We start from the raw sequence: 24,974 nt of genomic DNA on the forward strand, positions 1-24,974 counted from the left end.
ATGGCTGTCAGCAGAATGGCCAAATGCTAGGCAGGGGGGGCTGGTCCCCTGCTGATTAATCCCGAGCGGGTCTCCTGAATCCCTGCTCTTAATTCAGGCCATGCTAAGCGGAGACCTCCCCCCCCCCTCGCTCCACATGCTACAGGCAGAATTTTTCTCTGTGTATGCATGCAAATGAATTCCTTGCTGGCATATTAAAAGGAACAGCCGAAGTTCAGCAGAGCCTCAAAGCGGCAGCTCAGAAAGTCTGACACCTGAGAACGGATTCTTCCAATCAATGAGGAAGGTATGGGAGGGAATTGGGGAGCTGCTGGGGGCTCCCCCTCAAGTCTTTTGGAGCCAGGAAGAAGAGGTGGAGGAAGGACTGACGCTCTATGGGGTGGCCGGCTTAAGGAAAACAGAGCAGGCAACTGAATGTTGTATATTATTCTGTGCTATTTGGGGATCAAAGGTTAAAGTGAAATTTGCTTCTTGCTTTATATGCAGGTTTTCCCCACTTCACACTCACTGGGGAGCTGGAGGGAGACAAGGTAGCCGTTCAAAACGATTTAGTGCTACTTGGAACACACATGAGCTGCCAGAGCTTAGATTATCCTGCAGCTCTTTTAGACACTCTTTTAGACACCAACATTACAATCGTATAAATGGGCATACAAAGGCATTCTTGCAGACTCAGAAATTAAACCTCATTGAGATCAGTAGACTCCATTCCAGATAACTGGATAAAGGATTTCATCCTGAAACAGGTAAGGGTCTTTTTCTCTCTCTTAGAAGCTTTTCCCAAATAGCTTCCATTCTTTTAGTGTGCCGGAAAAACTTTAAAAGATTCCTCTAAATGGCAATGATTTGCCGAGTAAATTTTAGGCACGCTAAATGGTTGAGGACTTAGAGAGGGATAAACAAGTTGTGTTGCTACAGATCTTGCTCAGCCCACAATGGCCTTGCCAGCACTGGGAATTGTAGTCCAGCAATTTTTAGAATGGACACAGGTCACCTATTCTTACTAAGAATTTGGTAGAAAACTACACTCCCCCACCCCAGCATTTGGTTGGGAGATGCATTATAATGGTATGTATGGCAATGTACAGAATCTGCATGTTAGAACAAAAATAATTTGAAATGACACAAGAAGAACCTTTGAGCTCCAAGGAGATAGGAAATATTGATGGGAAAATTCTAAACTAATCACATTTGTGGGGGGCGAAGGAATTATCAAATTCACTTTAAAGGCCACAGATAGAAACTATGGTTGTTATCTTTCTGGGAAATGCAAGTAAGAAATAGGGCACTCTGCTTCTCAAGTGTTTCCCTCAAACCCCAGATTCCTTCTTTGATTTTTTTTATGAACTTCTATCACTTTCCCCAACATGGGGGGGTGGCAAGGGGAAAGCAAGAAGTGTGGAAAACTGACATATATTTGACTGGTTCAGGAACATTTGAGACACAAGATGTTACAGCATCTTCAACTGGAAAAAAAGGAGCGAGAAATGGAGGCGGAAAAGCAATTAGCTTCTTTGGGGGAGTAATTAGAGCTTGGAGGATGTGTATCATAAGGTTATTTTTTTTAACACCTTTTGTTGTTTGTTAACATTTTAGGAGGGAAGAAACGAAGGACAGCTCTTCTCTTTGCCGTTCTTCTCCCTCAAAAAAAAATGTTAGGTATCAAATGCCGGGATTTTGAACTGGCCACCGAGGCCCACTCTGAACCCAGGGCCGAAGGCTTCAGGCGCGTTGTGTGGGAGGGGTGTTTTCCCTCTTCTCCATCTCCCACCTGAGCCTGAATGGCAGTTCACAAGATTCCTGCTGGGGGTTGAGGGGATACACTGCAAAGTTTTCTGGCTGCCACGGCTTATTACATCCCCTTACCGTTATCTTGCATATTTGTCCACAGGCTGCAAAAAGTTAAGAGAATTAAATTGCAGGGTGCGTGCCTGTGCGTGTGCGTGCGTGTTAATGCAGGGTTTTGTTGCTGCAGCCTGGCTGTGTCTAGACAGCTGCTCTCCACCTACCCGCCCCCACATGCTATTCCTTCTCATTCATTTTCTGACGGGACTTCAGGTTACAAAGTGAACCCGCAGCTGGCCTGGAAAGACTGAAAGGCCATTGGCATCTCTTTCATCTATCTTTTGATTTTTCTCTTTGACCTTCTTTTCTTTCCTCTCCTATTCTCTCCTGCCTTCCCTCTTCTCCGAAGCAATACGAAAAAGGTCGTGGGTACTTTGCTCCTTCTAACAGTGTCTCATTTCCAGGTGTAGGGTTAGTTCTTCCTTTTTTTTTCAAAAGCAAGGTTTTAAAATAAAAAAAATGCTGTCCTCAATCTTGTTGTGTTCTGTTCCCCCCCTTTTTTTAAAATGGAGTCTAGATTATATGTTTTCTTTCTTTTCACAAAAACAATTGCTGAATTGGTCAGAGTGAACAATAGTGGCTTGCGTCGCGCTGACTCATAAGGCTAGATTTTGAGATAGTGTGTTGTATGAACTCACCTGTTACTTTTTTAATATATAGCTTAGCTTAGCATGTTGTACAAATCCACCTAGTTGTGACCCACAAGGAAAGTTGATTAAGTTGAGCTGCACAGATTTTTTTTCCATTTCCCGCTGCTGCTTGATGTCCACCATTCTGGAGATTTGAAGTGGAGGGTCATCGTGATGCTGGTAACACTCAGCTCCCGCTCTCTTATGCCCCTGGATCAAAAGAAGCTGATTAGTTGCATGGAGGTACTGAGACAAACATAACAAAATAGTAAAATGTCAATATGGTAAATAACAACCTATAAACTAAGACACAACCATAATACCATCCTGATCTGGAGAGACTAAAATGTCTCCCTCAGCCCCTCCTTTTATAAAAGGCTAATGGATTTGGGGTTCCCCTGATATCAAGGGGAGTGCTGTTCCAGAAAAGAGTTCAGTGACTGATCAAGCCTTACCTGGGGTCCCCGCAGAGCCATCCATCCCCTTAGGCAGTGCTTTTTTTGTAAAAGAAAAAGGTGCCGGAACTCACACATGTCATACAACCCACCTTGCCTACCCTACAAGGTTCCATCCCAAAAAGGTGCTGGAACTCCGTTCTGAACGTTCTATGAGAAAAAAAGCCCTGCCCTTAGGGATGTGACTCAGATGGAGCCTACTCTTCTGAAGGACAGGCAGAGACTGCTAGAAGAGGGCAGACTCATAGATATCTGTGTTGGGAATTAGGACAGGTTGTAAAAATGACAAACAGAACCTTGAGCTCATCCAGAAACAAAATGCTTAACTAGTGCAGTGTATGAAAGAGTGGGGTTACGTGGGGAAATGAGCAGTTAGGGGCTCAAGTGACTGTACTCTGGATCTGGTGCAGTTTTCTGATATCTTTCAAAGGTAAGCCACCTGTAAGTGCTTTACAGTAATGTGAGCATAGGGACCAAGGCATGATTCACAGTGCAACTTATTTATGGGAAGACAAATGCTCTAGAAACCTGCTATCTCTTTAGACAGAAATTTTTAAAATGAACCTTTGAATGTTATTGTATGTTTTAGAAATGTACACTTGTAGGATTTATTGCTTGTGGTTTTAAGGTGCCTCTTATTGTTCTTTTGCAAACTCCCCAGAGTTCTCCAAGAGAAAGTGAAAAAGAGCCTCAGAAGAGCCATGCTGGATCAAGCCATAATCCATCTAGTCCAAAACTCAGCGTCACGCTGTATTTTTGGGAAGTTACTAGTCTGGACTGCTAGTCAATGCAAGTACTACTTGGCTTACGCCCATAACTGGAACCAGAATTTCTGTTGGTAAGGGAGTCGTTGAGTGAGTCGAGGCTGATTTTATGACCTTTTTTCCATAAAGCAACTCACTAGTTATTAAGCGAATCACACAGTTGTTAAACAAATTCAGCTTTCCCCATTGAGTTTGCTTATTGAAAGCCAGCTAGGAAGGTTGCAGATGATGAGCACATGATCCTGCAACCATCATAAATACATTGCCAAGTGCCTGAATTTTGATCATGTGAACCGAGGAGAGCTTTGATGGTTGTAAATGCGACGACCAGTTGTAATCAATTTTTTCAGTGCAATTGTAACTTTGGAAGGTCATTAAGCAAATGGTTGTAAGTTGAGGATTGTAGCCCTCTTCTGTCACTTCTCAGCTACCAACATTTAAGACATTCAAATGAAATATAAGTAATTGTACAAATCAAGACTGTTAGTGCAATGTGTAACAAACACCGATCACTGGTGTTTTTTATAACAAAATAGGGGTTTGAATTTCTGTCTCCCCATGTCTCTTCCACGGTGGTCGATAGTTTCCCACTATGAAATGTTTTCAGTGTTGTAACAATTAGAGTGAAATTTAGCTGGATTCCCCATAAGCACTTCTTTATCTCCCCATCAAGAGATACAGCCGGGACATGACGACTATGAATTTGATGGCAAACTTCTTGATCCAGGTTCAGAAGATTTGACTTTTCAAAATTTTTGTTTTTCCCATGTTAGTAGAACATTAAAATGTCCCAATAAGGAATCAGTAGCATCTAAGGGACCTAAACTCTTTTCTGTATAGTTTGATGGGTTATTTTCTGAGTGAGTTCACATATGTTAAGCCAGAGATCCCCAACCTTTTGGGCACCAGGGACCGGTTCTGTGGAGAGAGGTTTTTCCGCGGACCGGAGGATGCGTGGTTTTGTGTGCTGCCTGCATCCCGTGAATGGGCCTTTGCTTGATTGTGTGTGCTGGTTGCTGGCATGCTGCAGCCTGGTACTGGTCCACAGACCAGGGGTTGGGGACCCCTGTGTTAAGCCATGGTTTATTTATTCAGGAAACCACAACGGCTGGTCTTACGTAATACGCTAAGCCACCAGTCAGCAAACTGCATTGTAGCATAACCTATGAGTCCAATTACGAGTAGACAAATATCATCTGCTCTAATTGCTCCTGGGCAGGGAGATTTTCTGACTCCTAATCTTTTACACTGTGGTGTCATGGCATGACGTGTGTCCTGCTGCAGGTAGAGCCCATGCTTCGCTTCTGAGCCATGGCTGCAGACTTTTCAGGATTTCTTGCACTTGTTTGATCAAGGGCCCTCTGCTCTGCACAGCAAGTATGGCCACTTTGGTTCTGAGGCTCTGCTCCCTGACCTTCAAAAGACTTGGCCTCCCTATTACAGAACTATGAGAATTGATAGGTCATCTTGGTGGAGCCTTGGTGGAGCAGTGGGCTAATGCCTCCTTAAGGAACACCAGCTGCCTGCAATTAGTGCAGGTTCCAGTCCCACCAGGCTCAAGGTTGACTCAGCCTTCCATCCTTCCGAGGTAGGTAAAATGAGGACCCAGATTGTCGGGGGCAATTAAGCTGACTTTGTAATAATGCCGCTTGGGGGTGTGTGTGAAATCCCTAATAAGCAGGCATATACACAGAATGAAGGCTACTGCTAAGCTTGTAAGCCGCCCTGAGTCTTCGGAGAAGGGCGGGATATAAATGGAATTAAAATTAAAAAAAAATCTTCTGTTCAAAAAAGAGTCATTTGAAAGCTCTATTTATTTGCATCACCCACCATATATATTTTTTGCACTAATATTTTAGCCAAGCGTAAAGTGATTCCAACCTAGATTCAAAACTTGCATCACACCGTATGGCAGTTGATGTTACTTTTTAAATTTTGACTAAAGTAGAGGAGCCAGTGGAGATCCATCAGTCAGGCATCTACCACAAGCTCCTTGCAGGAGCTGGGGAAGAACCTCCTATTCTCAAAGACCTTAGAGCAGTGGTGGCGAACCTATGGCACGCGTGCCAGAGGCGGCTCTCAGAGCCCTCTTTTTGGGCACACGTCATGCCCCAGAGATGGCAACCATCCCTCTTCAACCAGCTGCTTGCTGGCCTCTGTGTGCGGGGGCAGTGGTGTCAGGCAGCAGCTGCCCTGGCCCCTGCCTCGCCTTGCCCCGTGGCATTGGCACCCCCATCCTGCTTCACCTCACCTCGCAGTACGAGCCTCCTGCCCATCACCCCACCTACCAGAGACCCCATGGATGTCACCCAACCCTGTCCGGCCCCCTCGGGCGTCCCTCCCATGAGCAACATCAAGGTGACCACGCCCACTTTGGCCACACCCGCCGTCTGCCATGACCACCACAGCCACGCCCACCCAGTGGGCCACATCCCACCTGGCCATTACTACCGCAGCCACGCCCACCCAATGGGCCACGCCCACCCAGCACCCAACGATAAATAAGTGGGTTTTGGGTTGCAGCTTGGGCACTCGGTCTCTACAAGGTTCGCCATCACTGCCTTAGAGAATTGTTGTTGCCAACCAGTATAAACAATGGAGCTTGCAATGTTTCAAATTCATGCAAATTTAGCATATGTCTGTTTAAGCAGCAACATGTTTTTCCTGACTAGAGATGCTGCTGCTACTGCTGTACAGTCTAAAGAAGAGACTCATTTGCTTCAAAAAGGCAAAGATAGGAGTCCCTGTATGTTCTAAAGCAGGGGTGTCAAACTTGCAACATCACGTGACATGTTGCGACGTATCGTGACTTTTTTCCATTGATGGCAATGGGGTAAGCACGGTTTTGCCATCACGCATCCAGCCCTCGGACTGGCAGTTTGACATCCCTATTCTAAAGCATGTTTTCTACACAATCTGGATAGGTAATGTTGAGCTACTTAGACTAACTAGTTAACCTGGTGCAGTATAAGGGAGTTCTTAGGATACCTGCAACTGAGATAAGAGGAAGAAATATCTAAGATGTTGGAAGGCAGGACTTTACAGAGTTAGTGTAAAATTAACTTAACCTTAGTATCGGAGTAAATCTTGAAGTTCAAGATCTCGCCAAGACTCTTAAAGTTGCAACCATAAGAAGGGTCTCCAAAAATCAGACAGATTGATAAGAAAAGTCTCCTTCAAGATGAACTTGATTCTAACTACATGCAGTCTTCTTGGTCCACAATAGATACAGGCCAAAGAAAGAGCAGCTACAGGATCTAGCTCAATACCTACTTTCACAGCCAGAGGAAAGCAAAGTACCAGGCATCACTCCCTTTCATTCTGGCTCCACTACGTTACTCATCTGCATGAACTCTGTTGCTGAATCTTTGCCTATAACTATTAAAAGAAGCAACATCCCTAATTTGGGGAGTGAGGGCAGAATTGCCATGGCAGATCCAGAGGCCAGGATTCTGCAATCTGCTATTGACGCATTCAGCTTGAGAGTTTCCAGTAAATCCGTACATCTTTACATGAACTTAAACTTCCTTAGACCATTTTTCCATTTAAGCCATTGAATGCTGAGGCTGGCAACTGCCATCTGTTGGCCAAACTGCGTAATACTGATGGGGAACAATGGCAAAGAGCTGGTCTTCATCACGCTCCATTGCCTTGTTGTGATTCAGTTGCTTTTGAATCTTTGTGACATGATGGATAACATTTTGTCAGATTGCTATTTGTGTTCTTAAAAGTTCACGTTTGTGATATCAATGGTGTTTGCCAGTCATCTTGTCTTCTGCTGGCTTCTTCTATTGCCTTTACTTTTTTTCATCCATCACATCTTCTCCAAAGACTCTGCTTCCTGTATTATGTGTTCAAAATACTTAAGTTTTAGCTTCACTATTAGTTATTCCAGTGAGGTTCTGGTTTTATTACCTCTAGGATTGAATGATTAGTTCTGGCAGTCCAAGGTTCTTTCAACAATTTTCTCTTGCACTGCAATTCCTAGAATATACATTCTTCCTTGTTTACCCCTTTGGGTGATGCAACTATGACTTGTAAATGGGAAGGACATGGCTTTATCACTAGATACTTCTGTTGGCAATGTAATGCCTCTGCACTGAATACTTGGTGTACAACTCCATTTGAGTAAAACTTCTGTTTCATAGCTGCAGGATTCTAGATAAATGCTCCCAGCTCTTCTGAGCCCAGAGGAAGTGCTGATCAGCTGGAATGTTGCAGCGTCTCTAGGGTCTTCTGATTTACATTCAGATGCTTGGCAACTGATTCATATTTATGACGGTCACAGTGTCCCAGGTTCATGTGAAGTGACCAAAACCTGCTGCAACCACCCAGCAGAGGGGGGAGGGAATAAAAACCAAACACACCCCACCCCCACTGCCAATCCTCAAGAGAAATCCTCACAACAATAAAAACCTCGGACAGGAGGAAGAGCGCCGCCAGGTGTCTTGCTTGGCTGTGGCTTGGGGGCACTTTTTTCAGTGCCATTGTAACTTCAACCAGTCACTAAGCGAACTGTTGTAAGTTGAGGACTACCTGTACTTCGTCACTTTTTCCTTTTTTTTTTTTGGTCATCAAGTTTTTGACAACTTGCTAGGCAAATGGTGGTACTCGGTTGTTGCCATATCCTAAAAGTGGAACAATGGGTGAAAAGGTTGAAAAGCCCTGTGCTAGATGACAGTCAAGATACTGTATATAGTACTGAAGGCTTAATATTTTGGCTGTCTAATGGATTTCTTCAGGTCAGATATGCTGGCCCTGCTTTTTACCATCAATTTTTATTTAAAATGCAAATAAGTAGTAAAAGGCAAATGAAGTGGTACCAAAGTAAAACATTGAACATGGGATGATTCTGGACAGCTACGTTTAAGAAGAAACTGGACAGCTACTTGTCTAGAACAGTACAGAGTCTCCTGCCTGAGCAGGGAGCTGGACTAAAAGATCTCCAAGATCCCTTCCAACTGTGTTATTCTGTTACAGTTGGTTATGATTTTTTAATTCTTACATAAAGTAGTTATTGAAAAAAGATAGTATTTTTTTAATGTTGAAAAAGCATTTGACGATTAAATACTACCTGGATGTTATCTATTTATTGTAGTCCAGCAGAAATGAGAATTCTTCAGGGGATGACTGTATGGATAGGTATCCACAGGGAGATGGAGACAATGACAAAATGTTCATCATGTTGCCCTGATATAGCTCTGTGATGCAAGCAGAGAGGGGTTTTATGTAAACTAAATTTGCTTTACTTAAACACTGTTTATCAGTGATTGTATGACCTCTGTAGATGCCATGCACTAAATAAATATTGCTAAGCACATTTGATTTGTGCTTAGATTGTAAGCCGCCCTGAGTCTTCGGAGAAGGGTGGGATATAAATGGGATTAAAATAAATAAATAAAATAAATAAGCCGAGAAAGGCGGGATTTGTCTCATGATGACATCTCAGCAACATCTGTTTGCATGCTTTAGTATTATCTCTCAACTGTACATACTGCACATTTGGGAATCTGGAAAGGAGGGTGATAGGATGAATGAAGTCTGCTGGGGGTTTCATTCACTCAATAAAAGGACAGGAAAGACACCAGAAGGTACCATTTCAGCAAGGCATATAACTGTGATTGGATTTGCTATTGCCAGTGGGATTAAATTAGACTGATTAATAACAGGCATTTTTGTCATCTTCAGTAGATCTCTGCGCTTGGCTACATATCTAGTAAATTTCAGTTGCTTTGAGGTAGGCAGTAGAGAAGAGTTGCTTATTCCAGAACTCTAATTGCCAAGGATAAGGAATCAGATGTTGGCCTTAAATAAACCTTTAGTCTTTCCTGAAATTCTTAGGATTTCTGGATTTTCAGTTCACAACTCTTAAGACACTGAACTTGTGCCCCATTTGGGTAATCAGCCTTCTAGCCCCATGTAGAAATCACAAATACAAAAGTTCTGTCCCAGTGTTACGCTGCCATTGGATAGGGCACACTGATAGGCAGGACTGACAAACCAGGCAGAAGTGGATTGAAGTTTGAACCAATTTCAAGGTATTTTACTCCTTCTAAGAAGTGCCTCCAGGACAGGGGTGCCCATCACACGGAGTAATCCTCTTTCTCCCACACTGCCCATCGTTGTTCAGTTTTGTAAAGTTTTTGGGAGGTGTAAGTGCAGGGCTGCCGCTGCCCACTTTCATTTTCCTGTAGCAGGACCGCTCCAACAGCCACATCACTCACATTGGCTTATATAGGCATTGTCTTCATTGGGTCAGGGTGCTTCAAAACTGGCTCGGCTGCAAACAAGCACTTGAGCTTCTCAAATGTGGCTTGGCATTCCACTAATTACTTAAGTGGCTGACTAGGTTTGGGTTTGTCCCCCCGCCTTTTGTATTGAGTAAGTTCATAATGGGAAGAGCTATTTGGGCGAATGAAGGGATAAGTTGCCAGTAAAAAATTGCAAACCCTAGAAAGCTTTTTAGTTGCTTCCTGGGGCGGGGTGGTGCCCAATCCAATACAGCTCTGACTTTTTCAGGGTCCATCTCAATCCCTTCATGCAAGATGTGGTAGCCAAGATAGTCTATCTTACTTTGGTGGAACTCGCATTTAGAAAGTTTGGCGTACAGCTTGGCTGCTTGTAGTTTTCGGAGGACCACTCTCACGAGTTTCACATGCTCTACTTTGGTCTCAGTGTAGATTAAAGTGTCACCATGTTATACATGCTCATGCAGGACCTCATTGATCAATTGCATAAACAGAGCTGGGGCTCCCTGCAATCCAAATGGGAGTACTTTGAATTGGAAACAAACCAGCGGGCAATTGAAAGCAGTTTTCCACTCATCCCCTTCTCTGATTCTCACAAAGTAATATGCCTCCCGCAAGTCCAGTTTGGTTAAGGTTTTTCCTTTGGAAAGGTGGGCCAGCATATCTTTCATCAGAGGTAGGGGGTACATTTTCTCCATGGACACCATGTTTAATCCTCTATAGTCCACAGATAGATGAAAGGTCCCATCTTTTTTTTTCTCGGAACAGGACTGGGGCCACCAATTGTGGCTGTGCTGGCTGAACGAAGCCTTGGGCTAGTTTTTTAATTAATGAATCACCGGAGTTCTTCTGGGAATCATTGAGTATAGCTTCAGCTTTGGCAATTTGGCACCGGGCAGGATTTCTATAGTGCAGTCAGTAGATGTACAAGGGGGGGGGGGGAATTCATCCAAGCTCTTCTCATTAAACACTTCTTGGAGGTATTGATACTCTTTGGGGAATCCTTCCCTTGCATGACTGCCCCTGGTTCATGCTTTAGGATAGTCCCCTTAATAGGTTCCTTTCAGGTTTGGGAGGAGCAGTTTATTTGAAACTTTAGCAGTCCTTTTATCTGGTTCACATAAGGGTTCCACTTTTTTAGCCAAGTAGCCCTAGAACTAGGGGTCTCTCCATCCCCGGTGCTACTATGAAGCTCATAACTTCTGAATGCACCTCCATCTGCATTCCTATGGGTTCAGTGGCAAAAGTGACTGGGATGCTCCCCACAACCAAACTGTCAAGTTGACAAAACACCACTGGGACTTTTAACTGCCTCAGTTGAATTCCCAGCTTCTTGACCAGTGCTGGATTTACTAAGCATCTGGTGCAACCCAAATCTGGCAGGGCTTTGAGTTTAGCCTTCAACCTGGACCCAGGGAAGCTCAGTTCTATAGAGACCATCACTGGTGTGATCGGGTCACTTATCAGGGTGCCAGAGTCAGTGTCCATGAACCCCTGGCTATCTTCTGGTGGGATTGGAGTTCCCTTGGCTCTTTTAGGTGAGGGGGGTGAACTCCATGACCTCCACTCTTTTCAGCGCCGTCTTTGGCCCGTGGTTGCACTTCAGTGGGTTTCCCCATGGGTTTTGGGCTGGTCTTCTTGGCTGGATGGCCAGTTTTGTATTCTGCGGCTTGATGCCCCTCTTGCCCACATTTGAAGTAGGCTGTCGATCTGGCTTGCGAAGATTGAGGTTTTGCCATTTCTTCTCTGGAGGGGATTTCTTCCAGGACCTTGCCGCACGGTATTTGTTACGGGCTTGGTCAATTTCCGCGTCTGCAGAAAGCACACACCAGCTGTACAAGGTCGCAGAGGCTCCTCTTGCCAGACAAGTATTGTATAGGTCATCGTTCAGCCCATCTTTGAAACAGCTGATGAGGATTTCAGTCTGGTCAGCATACCAGGTCGTGGAACTCTTCATTGTACTCCACCAAGGCTCTGCGTCCTTGCCTCTCAGTTTTGAGGTGATCTCTGATTTTTTTGGTCATTGAAAAGGTCCTCAAACTGACAATGGAGAGTGGTCATAAAACGATCAAAGTTCCTCAACTCAGGATCATTTGCATTCTGCTCCTTCCAAAGCCAATGTAACACACTTCACTTTGGCACCTTTGTTAGGGATATCTGGTCTGTACTCCTGGATGTAGGTCAGGATGTGGGCCAGGAAGAACCCCAGTTGCTGGGAGTCCCCATCAAACTTCACATCCAATGGTGGGGCTTTTCTTCTTCGTGGGTTGCAGCAGCTCCAGTGCCCCGTGTGGTGGTTCTGGCACACACCCTTGTGTTGCTCCCAAAGTGCAGCTGCCCTGGCTGGTGTCGCTGAGACTCCCACCATGGTGTCTAGTGGTGAGGCTCTCCTGCCATCCTCCTCCTCTCAGATTTGACAGGTATCCCCAGAGGTCATCCTGGCTAGGGTCTTGTGCACCTTGAGGCTCTGGAATGCTTCCATTATGGTGCACGTGGCTTGCCTCATGAGGCAGTTGGCACTTTCTTCCTCTTCCAGCTCTTCCACAGCTCTGCTTGCCATTCGCATCATCAGCTGCCTTGGGTGAGAGTCACTCTTTTAGTTCTCCCTTCCCAGTTGTCCTTCTGCCTGACACCAATGGACCACCTGGGGTTTGATGAATCTCCCAGGCTGGTGACCTCTTCTGTCCATCTGGAGAGTTCCATCCTGGGGTTAGCCTTGGCAGGTGCTCCGCCCTCAGCATCCAGCTTCCTCTTGGTTGCTGCCTTGTGCAGACATTCCTTGCACAGTCCCCATGGTAGAGGCGGGTGCCTCTCCGGGATGACCACTATTGCAGATTCCACTTAATGTAAGGACCTGCCCCAACTGGCCCTCTCATGAAAGGACAACTCTTGACACCATGTAGTTAAACAAAAGCACTTTTACTGAAAGACAGTGGTTGCAGTAAGGTCAAGCGGAATCTAACATTCCCGCACCAAGCACCAAGCTAATCTTCCCACTTTGAAACCCAACCCCCCCTGATCAGTCCACCAGCAGCCAATACAATGCTGCAAAGTTAATTTTGAGAACACTGAAGCATAGGACAGATATCAGGTCATCTTCAGGGTGCAATGGCCTTGGAGTCAGGTGGAACTGGCTGGAAGTCCGTTCTGTCTCCGAAGATGATCCCCTCCCCATCCCTTTTTGCATTACAGCAAAAGCAAAAGCATGCAAAGAATGCTGTCCCAAAGCGTCCTCCTTCCCCCTTCACCAGAATTTATTTATTATTTATTAATTTAATTTGGCCAGGCACCCAAAAAAGGGGACCTGACAAGGAATTAGCTTTCATTTTTTTATATTGGATACATGATGTAATTCTTGTAAACTCTGATTTAATTATCTAATAGCAGCTCTATAAAGTATTTATTTATTTGGTGGATGTCTCTAGGACTTGAAGAAATACAATGTTAATGTTAGAAGTGGGCTGCATAACTTCTTCAGATTGCTAACTTTACAATTCATTTGAGAAACAAGGTGCTTGAATATTCTTTGTGAATTTATTTATTTTCCACTTAAGAAAATGTTGACTACTATGTTGTGATGGAAGAAATGTCTTCATCATGGTTCAGTCCAAGCCAGCATATCCTTAGCAGATGGATGTTCAACAGTGCCTGAAGTTCTTCAGTATTGGAGTGTCCCTCCATTCCTTAGATACTTGGTTCTGTTTATAGAGTTGCTCATAGAACTGATTTAGCTTTTGTATTCAACAAGCTGCAGTAAATAAATGATATCATTACCATCTTAATTCATCGTTGCTGTGGATTAAATTTGCCTTTTGTTTCTCTTTGCAGGTTCTTCTGGGTCTTCCTGACCAGCTGTCTCTTGCAATGCAAACCATTCTCTGGGGAGTTGGCATGACAAGCTTGAAGCCAAAGCATCAGTGGAATTGCAAAGGATGGGAGTAAGGCTGTAGAAGCAGCCCGGCTGTTTGCTAACTTCTGTCTCTGCCTGGATGTTTTGCATTTTTCTCCTTGCATCTGGTGGGAAGATCAATGACTAGCCAGCCTTAAAGAATCTGAAAGACTGATTCCTTCTCTCCTAGTCGGAAAAAGACAATAGAATCAGCAGGAATAATACCCTAGATTGGCAGTGCCAGTCAGAATAGTGAAACACAACATTTTTCTCTTGGGAATTCATGAGCAAGGAAATCAATTCCGTACTACAACCATTACCACTCCCTCATCCCTCAAAAACCAGACTACAATTGGCTACAATCATCTTCACAGAAGGCATGATGTATTAAATGTTAACTCTGAGAATTCCCACCAGAGGGAGGAGGGAGAAGCTTTTCCTTCCAATGTTTTAAAAAAATGGGAAAAACTAGATTAGCTGTAATTTTACATACCCCACAGCAGAGTTAATAATCAACTTGGTTCCCAGATTGTGCTGATGGAAAAGGCCTACAACTAAATGTTTTACACTACTTTAAAGCTTTAGAATGCTTTAAATAGTAGGGGAATATCCCTTGTATAATTGGGTAGGGGACTCTTTCTACAAGCAGAATTTATTTTTTAAAATGGCAATTTACTTTTTGTAGTTTGGAGACTTTTGTTAAATTTGTAGCATAGATTCATAGCATGGAAACATGCATCCAATCATAACAATTTTTTCTTTTGTTAGTAGATTAGCTCTCTTAAGTGAAAAGACATTGGCCAGAAATGGGTTAATACTTTTTCACATCTATCATATCCTGATCAGTATCATGACAGAAGCTGAAGTGAATCTATAGCGATTATCCCAGGATAATTAAAAATGAGTTTTTCCACACTAGGGATGTTAGTTTTCAGTCCTGTTTCAATTTATATATTTGTGTTCCCTGTGGTTATTTTCAACAACATTTTTAGGCAGGTATTCTAGAAAAACCCACAAATACATTGTACAAGCCTCAGCTTTCACCCTGATTTTAACTTTTTCATAGTGATTTGGCTATCCCTTCCTGCCCCACCACAATTCTCAGGAATTCTGTATCCTTTAAGAGACATCAAGAAGGAATTCAATACAGGTAGTCTTTGACTGAGAACCATTTGTTTAGTGACCGTTCAAAGTTACAACAGGACTGAAAAAAGTGACCAGTTTTCACATTTGATTGTTGTTGTGTCCCCATGGTCACATGATTAAAAATTCAGGCACTTGGCAGTTGGCATATATTACGACAGTTGCCCTGTCCCAGGGTCATGTGATCACCATTTGTCACCTCCCTAGCCAGCTTCTGACAAGCAAAGTCAATGCCAGATTTATTTAATACCACAGGATTCACTTATCAACTGCAGCAATTCATTTAACAACAGTAGCAAAATGGTCATAAAATGAGGCAAATCTCACTGAACAGAAATGTTGGGCTCAGTTATGGTTGTAAACTGAGGACTACCTGTAATTGAAGACTTTCTTGAACTAGAGTATTGAAGATGAATCACATCAGCCAAAACCAAAACCAAAAACCAAACACAATTTGTGTAGTAGGAGATGTGTCTACAGCAGGGGTCTTCAAACTTGGCCCTTTTATAACTTGTGGACTTCAACTCCCAGAATTCCTCAGCCAGGCAACAGGAACTATTGTAATTATTATTATTTATTTATTTATTAAAAGTTGTCCATTCCAGTCTTTTATACATTGGCACATGTAACAAATAGTGCTGGTGAGAATTCAAGTCAGCTCTAATCACTTTCTATATATAGTTCTTTGTATCTCATCATCATATCTGTCCCTCTTTTGCCACAAACTCTCCTGCTACTTATTTTTGCCATATTTATGCATTTTCCCACCCTCTTTCACCCTACTGCTCATATCACCATAACCACTTAACTACTAAACATTGTCCTTAACTAGAAAATCATTGCCATATTTAGACTAACATTGTGGGGTCCTTGGTGGTCTCTGAGCTTGGTTGTTTTCTTGGAGACGTTTAATTAGCCAACTAGGTAATATCATCAGTGCTAGAAGGGAGTGTGTCCTCTGTTTATATGCGAGTTGCTTGCCCTTTCAGTATTGGTGAAATCTTCTTGCCGATTCCTAAAACGGGGTACAGTTTACTGCTTGATTATTCATCTGGTATTAATCCTGGCATTAGTTTCATTTTTCTGGGTGCTGATTGCTGATGAGGTGTTTTTCGTATTTTTGTTAGGTTTTTTAGCTTTGAATGGTATGTTGTTTATCTCTATGTGTCCGTTGATGGCTGATTTGACATAAACCCCACCAGATGATAGTACTGAACAAGAGTCTGTACCTCTCTGCAGCTATCTAGTAGTTGTCCAGATTTTTATTGTCCAGCTCTGGTAACCCTTATTGAGAAAAGAATGGTGGATGAGTTCCATAGCTGTTCATTCCATTCTATATTATGCATTGTCTCCCTTTCATTCAAAACAGGGGGCAATAGAAAACCAACTGCTAGGTGAACCAATGGGCAAACTAAGATATTTTGACATTGATGCAGCAGTTCCTAATCAGAGGGAGTAGTTCCAATCCAGCAAAATGTTAGTATTGCCATTAGTGCATTACCGTATCCATCCACCAGCCAGCAGGCTGTTGGTTGGAAGGATGCGCATTTGACAACAAGCCGATGATCAACTGTTCCTCAGTAGAAACAGCAGCTGTTGTTTCAGCTTTTCTGATTACACAGAGCAGCTTGCTTGGCACAAAAGGCACATATAAGTAGATTCAGTTATGATTTTTTTAGGGACTACTCTGCTTTAACTCCATTTTTTGTTTGTTGCTATGTGACAGAGAGAAAGTCAGCAGGTGAAGGTGTTCACTACTGAACTTTGTGTATTAATTTTACCAGCTTAGCAGTATGTGTATTTGTGTTGCTTTATCTATTCTTTAGCTCTCCAAATCACAGAATCTCTGTCCAAAAATGGATTGAGCAGATAACTTTCCAATCTGCAAAGGAACAAGACATATGTTTACTAATTGGAGATACCACAATTATGCAAGAAGAATAAAAGGTAGTTTTCTCCTTTTTTATTTCACAGGATGGGGTACTGGTGCTAGGAGAGCCTTTCAACATCCTGCAAAATCCAGTGGGCTGAATTGGAATTCCCATTGTCTCATGGCTACAGATGACGGTATTGTGGTCCAAAAAATATTGAGGGCAGTGCAGCAAGGATTTTGTGGGTAGTGTGGGAGAATGCTAAACAACTGCTTCACTGACATTCTTCTCTCTCTCTCTTTCTCTCCCCACAACTGATAAAAGTTCTCGGGGAACATTCAACGCTGTCGGTGAGTTTTGTCAGTGAGGTCAAACCATCGACTGTTGAGTGTACCCTGCGGCCTTTGCAGACACTGGAAGTGAAATCACTTCACTGAAGGACCACCACACTGCTGGAGTAAATTAGTGGCTTGCTCCCATCAGCATGTCACACTTCTGTGCCAGACTTTTCCAGTGTGACTTGTTTTGCCTCCTTGCAGCCCAGTGCAAACCGGCAAGCTTTAATCCTGCTTAACTCTCTCCCCCGCCCACACTTTGCTGGGAAGGTTAAATTCTTTCTGGGAAACCATTGCTGGAAGAATCTTCTACCTACTGGGCAAAAGTCTCCAAAAGTAAAAAGTCACAATCAACATTCATTCTGTCGGTGGGTTGTTATGCTGGAGGAGAAGCTCACTGATCAGTGAATGCAACTGTGGCTGGAAAAAAACACTTGGCCAGTGGGTGGATTTCCCTTTTATTTCTACTCTGTCTAGTTAGCAATGTTTAAGAGGACAGATCCTTTATACCATAGCTGTTAGGGTTACTCAATTGTCTTTCATGAGGTGTTTTTTTTTAAAAAAAGTATACAATGACACTTTTCTTGTGTGGCGTTTCTATCAGTCCTAATGACAAAATGTGGATTTTGATAGTTTAGAAATGTTTTATGGCCCCTCATCTTACATGTGAATTCTGGGAGGTTAGCAATAGAAAACAAAAGGGATATAATGAAATCTCTACTACTCAGATAAACATTAAAATAACATTAAAATAATCACAGGATGGAAACAGCAAAATTCAGTGTCACAGCTTGTAAGCTGCCCTGAGTCTTCGGAGAAGGGCGGGATATAAATGGAATTAAAATAAAAAATAAAATAAATAAAACATACTAGTTAGATTGGAGTTATTTAGCATCCTGGCTCAATACTTTGAAGAAAAGCCATGTCTTTGTGACAGCCTTCTGGATCTCAGGGGAGGCTGTGACACAGGGCAGGCACCCTGGCAGACAAGGCACCATCCCTTTTTTCCTTTTTCAGACAGTGGCTGATAGAATGAACACCAAAATCCAGTCATCTCTTCCTCCCTCTCCACATTTTATTGTGTTTGCTCTATTAGAGGGAAAACAATATAAAGAGCTGCTACCTTTCAATCTAAATATTTTTTTTATAAAAAACAACTTTTATTAAAAGATTGTACATAGCTAATGAAAAATACATCCAAAGAAAGGAAAAATATTTCAAAATAAAAGTGAAAAAGAAAGGAAACAGATGAATATAAAGATCAAAGAGAACAAAGAAAATAGAAAAAAGAAAAAATGAACAGAAAACACAAGTACACACACACACCCCTATCTTCATGTTGGTAATTATACATAAAATTCTAATCAAGCCACACTCTCCCGAGAATTCATCATTTCCTTTCTTTCTGTAACCTTTCTCATCAACAAACCATTAGTCACCAAATTATTTTCTTTCTTGCACAAAAAGTCCATAAGGGGTCTCCCAGTCATTGATGAATGTTAGCAATGACCTTTCTCTAACCAAAGAAGTCTTTTATGCAGACCCAACATTCACAAAGGCATCTTCTGTTAGCTGCTGTCAATCAGGAATGGGACTTCAATGAGACAAGTGATGATGGATTTGTAGAATCCTGATCACAACAAAATTGCAACAAATATGTAAATTCCATTCATTTAGTGCAGACATGTCAAACACAAGGCCCGGGGACCGGATCCGGCCCGTGAAGTGGTTTCATGTGGCCCGCGAAGCCATCCTGGAAAAAGTGAGGGAACGGCCCCCACTGCCTTGGCCCTGGCCCAGAGACCCTCCTTCCACCAGAGACCCTCAGATCTGTCCCACTCCTGCCCAGGCCCCCATAGGCACCCTTGATGCCAATGATGTAGAGCTGGCCATGCCCACCCAGTAGGCCATACGTACTCTAGCCACGCCCACCCAGTAGACCACGCCCACCCTGGCCACACCCACCTGGCCCCCTGAGGGCAACCACAATGCTGATGCGGCCCTCAATGAAATTGAGTTTGACACCCCTGATTTAGTGGAACCTATGTGAAGCTGGAGAGGAGAAACAAAGGAGCCTTCCATCTAGTCACGTTTGTGTAGTTACTGAAGGATAGTGAATTCCCATAGGAGGGACCCACAGCCCTGGTTTTTTCAAAATACCCCAGCCCCGCGACTGCCTAGGGCCTAGGATGTTCAGTATGTGATCCTCAGCCATAAATCAAACTAAGGACTTCATTAGTTTCACGAGAAATAAGTATACCACTTAATTTTTATGATTACATTTTAATCTATAAGGCTAGCAACAGTCATAGAAGTTTAAAAAGTTTATAAAATTGGACCATCTAATTGGAAAGAAAGAAAAAAGAGAACTGATACAACTTAAAACCATATTTAAATGGGAAAGATTAACTTGATTCTCCTTGCATAATGACTGAAATCGAGGTTTCTTTTTGAGAACAGCCACTTTCATTCACCAGTCAAAAAGGAGGAGGGGTGGAAAGTTTCTTTTAAACTTTTTTTCAAATGCCACAACTTTTAAAGCTCTGGTCCATCCAGGGCAGCTGCAGTGATATAATCATTACAGCCCATTTCTTTCCCTTCTAGCCTCCTGGTGCTGATAAATCACTCCCACTGCATTCTCACAGCCTCCCTCTCTCATACTGTAGCCCCCTTTTACAGAAAAGATTTGTGTCAGTAATTGCTTGGCACAGCTTTGAAAGGCAAGCAAGCAAGAAAACCCCTACTTCCTACCGGTCTTTGGTTTGCATTCATTATGCTTTGACATCAAATGGGTGAGTTTGCTGGAAAAGGACTCAAAGGTGCTTTTTGATGACTACTCTCGGAGAAACTGTCATAATCCATTTATACTTCATTTCTAACTGTCTCTTCTGTGCAAAACCCAAATCTCACCTTTCCCTGGATTCTGCCATTCCCAAGGAGGAGGGAACAAGCATGGGACTTTATTACTTTCATTTCCTTAATTGTAACCTTTGTGTATTCCCCTGCTTGCTATCCATCACAATATAACCAATTACCAGGCATTTCCCTTTTGCCCACACCTAAGAAAGGGGGTAGAAAGTGAGGAAGGAATGCTTTGGGAATCTGGATTGTTTCTCTGGATGAAATGTGAGGGGGTTGGAATGATCCTATTTGTCCCATGAGGGGCTTGCCACCTGGAGCTTGGCTGATAAGGAACTGACCGAATAAACTGTGGGGTGGGGCTTGCTTGGGGACATTTAAAAATATCAATCTATGAAGGGATTTCTCAGATCCTGTCTATTATGCCTGCTATCTCCTATTTCTTAGTAAAGGTTCCTGCTTGGATAACCTTATCTCCAAGAGTCCTCCTTTCCTAAGATGTGGGCTGAAGTGGGTTTTGACATTAGACAGGATCTGCATTAAGAGTCAACCTGGAAGGAAGAACCTTACCAGGGGACTTTGCAAAAAATACAAGGGAGGAGGGAAGCCCCATGGAAAGGGAGCTTTTTCCCCGACTGAAATCCCACCAACTATCGGGAGCCTAAGCATCATATTCCTCCAGGGAAGAGGCGGTGGAGACGCGCAACCACAAACCACAAAGAGCCTTGTTGGAGCAGTGGACTAATGCCTCCTTAAGTAAGACCAGCTGCCTGCAATTAGTGCAGGTTCGAGTCCCACCAGGCTCAAGGTTGACTCAGCCTTCCATCCTTCCGAGGTAGGTAAAATGAGGACCCAAATTGTTGGGGGCAATAAGCTGACTTTGTAATAATGCCGCTTGGAGGGGGGGACGAAAGCCCTAATAAGTAGGCATATACATAGAATGAAGGCTATTGCTAAGCACATTGATTTGTGCTTTAGATTGTAAGCCGCCCTGAGTCTTCGGAGAAGGGCGGGATATAAATGGGATTAAAACAAAAAAAAACCCGCGGTGGTCGATGGGTGTTGGAAGGAAAAGTGGGAAAAGGCATCGAGGAAAGTGACCCTGAGACGGGGCGGCCACCAACCAGGATGGAAGCAAGAGATGGAGAGCTCCCTGCACGTCAGCAAAGAGGACGGGAGTTATGCACCACACGCAGATTGGATCCTAGAGAAAGCTATTGACCTGATGAAAAAAACCCTTGGGTCTCTAAGGGAGGAGAAACCTGAGCCCCGCGGCCGCACCAGCACCTGGAGCTGCAGCTGGAGAGACAGTGGGGGGGATCCAGAACCTGTAGCGCTGGGCCGTCCACTGAACCCGGAGCTACCACCTCAGCAGCACCCACCCCCCACCGACCCACAGATGGGGATCAGGATGGGGAGCAATACGAAGGCACCGATCCATTCAAAGACTCACATCTCTGAAACCAAAATTCAGGGGGGATCCGCCACACTTGGGGGTTTTCCTAACTCAAATCTTCAGTTATATGGAAGAATATGGACAGGACATCCCCAGCGACAAAGCCCGCATCTGCATTGTACAATCTGCCCTGGACAGACCGGCCGCAGACTGGGTGGTGAACCTGCATGACTCCAACGCCCCAGAACTCAACGACTTCAACCGGTTCATGTCATCCTTGAGGAAGCGATTCGAGGATCCTTTGGCTGATCGCAAGGCCCGGGAGAGAATCAAAACAGTAAGGCAGGGCAGACGGCCGGTAGCTGAATATACACAAGAATTCCGGGCCATTGCCAACAAGCTGAACTGGCCAGAAGACATCCTCCTTAGCCATTTCAAAGACGGCCTAAACTACGACCTATATGATGGTTGCCTGCCTTGAGGGGACCCACACCACCTTGATGACTGGTATGTCCTGGCAGAGAAGGCGGAGACAGACCTACTGAAGAGGCACCGCCAAGGAAAACCATGGGGCCACCCGTTCCCCGAGCAGACGCGCGAGCCAGCAAAGCTACCGGCTATGGCTAAAAGGTCAATGGGCTGTTTCAAATGCGGGAGAGAGGGCCACTGCACCACAGAATGCCGCTTAAAAGCCCCTCAGTGCAAATCAGACCCATCACTTGGCCAGGAGATCAGGGAAGTCCCCAGCCAAACCAAAAGAACCTGCCATGAGGGGGATAGAGTCCCCAACCCCTGCCAAGGAATGGGAGGAGACTTCAGCCTACACCACAGGGGTGGTGGACAACTCGGAGGATAGCTCAGAGGGCAAGTAAGTGGTAAGTGGATCCATTCCACCCATCCTTAAGACAGTGACTATATTAGCTTCCTCCATGCCTGAAGCCGTCAAAGTAAAAGCCCTAATAGACTCTGGCTGCACCCGCTGCCTCATTAGCCCAACACTAATCGCATAGCCCCACAGGGCATTGAAATGGACCATGAGAAAGTAAGGGCAGTATTAGAATGGGTACCACCCCGCACAAGGAAGCAATTGCAAAGTTTCCTGGGGTTTGCAAACTTCTACCACCAATTCATCCCTTCATTTGCCCAAATAGCCCTGTCCCTCACAAACTTGTTGAAAACGAGGGGGGGGCAGTGAAACCCAGACAGCCCCTGAAGTGGACAATGGAATGTCAAGCAGCATTTGAGAGGCTAAAGAGGCTTTTTTCTGCCAAACCTGTACTGAGACACCCAGATCCCGATAAACCTTTCGTAATACAGGCAGACACGAGCGATGTGACGGTGGGAGCTGTATTATTACAGGAAAATGATGAGGGGGCATTGCAACCATGTGCATATACATCCAGGAAACTCATGGAGACAGAACAACGTTGGGCCATGTGGGAAAAGGAGGTGTACGCCACAGCGGTCTTTGGTTTGCATTCAAGGTGGTCATTACTTACATAGCGTCATTTCCTTGAAGGAAATAAAATTCCCTTCCAGGTCAGGACAAACCACAAAAATTTGGAAGCGCTAAAAACACCCAGGAAACTCACTCCTAAGCAAGCCCGCTGGTCTCAACATTTTCGCCGATTCCTTTTCACGCTCAAAACACTGGGGGGGGGGGAGAATTTCCTGGTGGATACATTATCTCGCATGCCCCAATATAACAGCACACAAGCCACTGACTCTAAACCACTTATGCCCGAACAACAACTGGCAGCACCAGTAACCACCAGGGCCCAAGCTAAAATAAAGCCGCAGGTGGATAGCCAAACTGGAATCGAATTCCGAAAATCTTTAGAAACTGATGAATGGTTCCAGAAAAATAAACATGTGCACAATCAAAGACGGACTACACTGGGTGGGTGAGAAGTTATATATACCTGCCACCCAGAGGATCAATTTCATGCAGTTGTGCCATGATACAAAATCAGCAGGACATTTTAGGTTTGTAAAAACTTTACATTTAACTAAAAGACAATTTTAGTGGCCATCCATGAAAAAGGACATAGAAAGCTACGTGGCCAGCTGCCAAACGTGCGCAACAGCTAAGAGGCTGCAGGGGAAGTCGCCTGGACTGTTACAACCAGTGGTGAACCCCTCAGCCCCCTGGAAAGAAATAGCCATGGATTTTATAGTGGAATTACCAGAAAGTAATGGGAACACTGTCATCTGGGGGGGGGGGTCACAGATTTGTTTTCCAAACAGGTACACTTTATCCCATGCCAAAAGATTCCCACCGCAAAAACCTTAGCGAAACTATTCGTGCAGCACATTTACAGACTGCATGGGGCACCCCAACGCATGATTTGTGATGGGAATGCAATTTATGTCAAAGTTTTGGAAGGAATTTTAATCCCTCTCAGGAACTACTCAGGGACTGACATCTAGTCACCATCAGGGGAACAGTCAATTGGAACGCAGGAACTCAGTACTGGAGCAATATTTAAGATGCTTTATTAATTTCCAGCAAACAAATTGGACGGACCTACTGCCTTTCACAGAAGTTGCTTACAGGCCGTACTCAGCCTGGTTGACAGGCCATACTGAGCATGTGGTCCTCAATGGAACTGCATCTACATGGAGGGAAGTGTGTAGTGGGGTGCCCCAGGGCTCTGTTCTAGGCCCAGTGCTCTTCAACATCTTCATCAACGATTTGGACGAAGGGATAGATGGGGAACTCATCAAATTTGCAGACGACACCAAGCTGGCAGGAACAGCCAACACTCCAGAAGACAGGCTTAAGATACAGGAGGATCTGGACAGACTTGAACACTGGGCGCTATCTAACAAAATGAAATTCAATGGTGAAAAAAGTAAGGTTCTACATTTAGGCAGGAAAAATCAAATGCACAGGTATAGTAGTCTATATAAGAGGAGAGGCTGGGGGAATACCCTTGGGCCATATGCTCAGGTACGTGCCTCAAGGAAGATCCTGCTTGAGACAGGACTTTGTCTATTCCCTGTCCAAGAAGTAGCTGTCAGTATTGTGAACACTGGGTGGCATGACCATAAGCAGCTTCTAAATATTTCTTAGCTTTAACTAAGAATCTTTCTATTCTTCTTTTTGAATTGTTTTTTCTCACTCTATTTTGCAGCACACTTCTAGCCCAGAAACAACTGTACTGCATATTTGATCTCTTCCCCATGGACTTTCAATAGTAGAATAGAATAGAGCTGGAAGGGACTTTAGAGGTCTTCTAGTCCAGCCCCCTGCTTGAGCAGGAGAACCTATATCATCTCAGACAGGTGGATGTCCAGTCTCTTCTTAAAAATCTCCAGTGATGGAGCACCCACAATTTCTGGGGCTAAGCTGTTCCACTGGTTGATTGTCCTCACTGTCAGGAAATTTCTCCTTAGTTCCAGGTTGCTTCTCTCTTTGGTCAGTTTCCAACCATTGTTTCTCATCCTTCCCTCTGGTGCTTTGGTGAACAACCTGGCCCCCTCTGTCTTGTGGCAGCCTCTCAGATACTGGAACACTACTATCATGTCTCCCCCATT

At 44.1% G+C, this 24,974-nt stretch overlaps 1 long non-coding RNA gene across 1 annotated transcript; it reads left to right on the forward strand.

The window, feature by feature from the left end:
* The first annotated feature begins 13,858 nt into the window (after positions 1-13,858).
* On the forward strand, positions 13,859-17,254 carry LOC310636793. Its single transcript, XR_014491793.1, has 3 exons — positions 13,859-13,879; positions 16,948-17,040; positions 17,169-17,254. It is a non-coding gene; the product is annotated as an uncharacterized lncRNA (long non-coding RNA).
* Positions 17,255-24,974: the final 7,720 nt, after the last annotated feature.

The sequence above is a fragment of the Vipera ursinii genome (assembly GCF_947247035.1).
Source record: "Vipera ursinii genome assembly, chromosome: 2".
NCBI lineage: Eukaryota > Metazoa > Chordata > Lepidosauria > Squamata > Viperidae > Vipera > Vipera ursinii.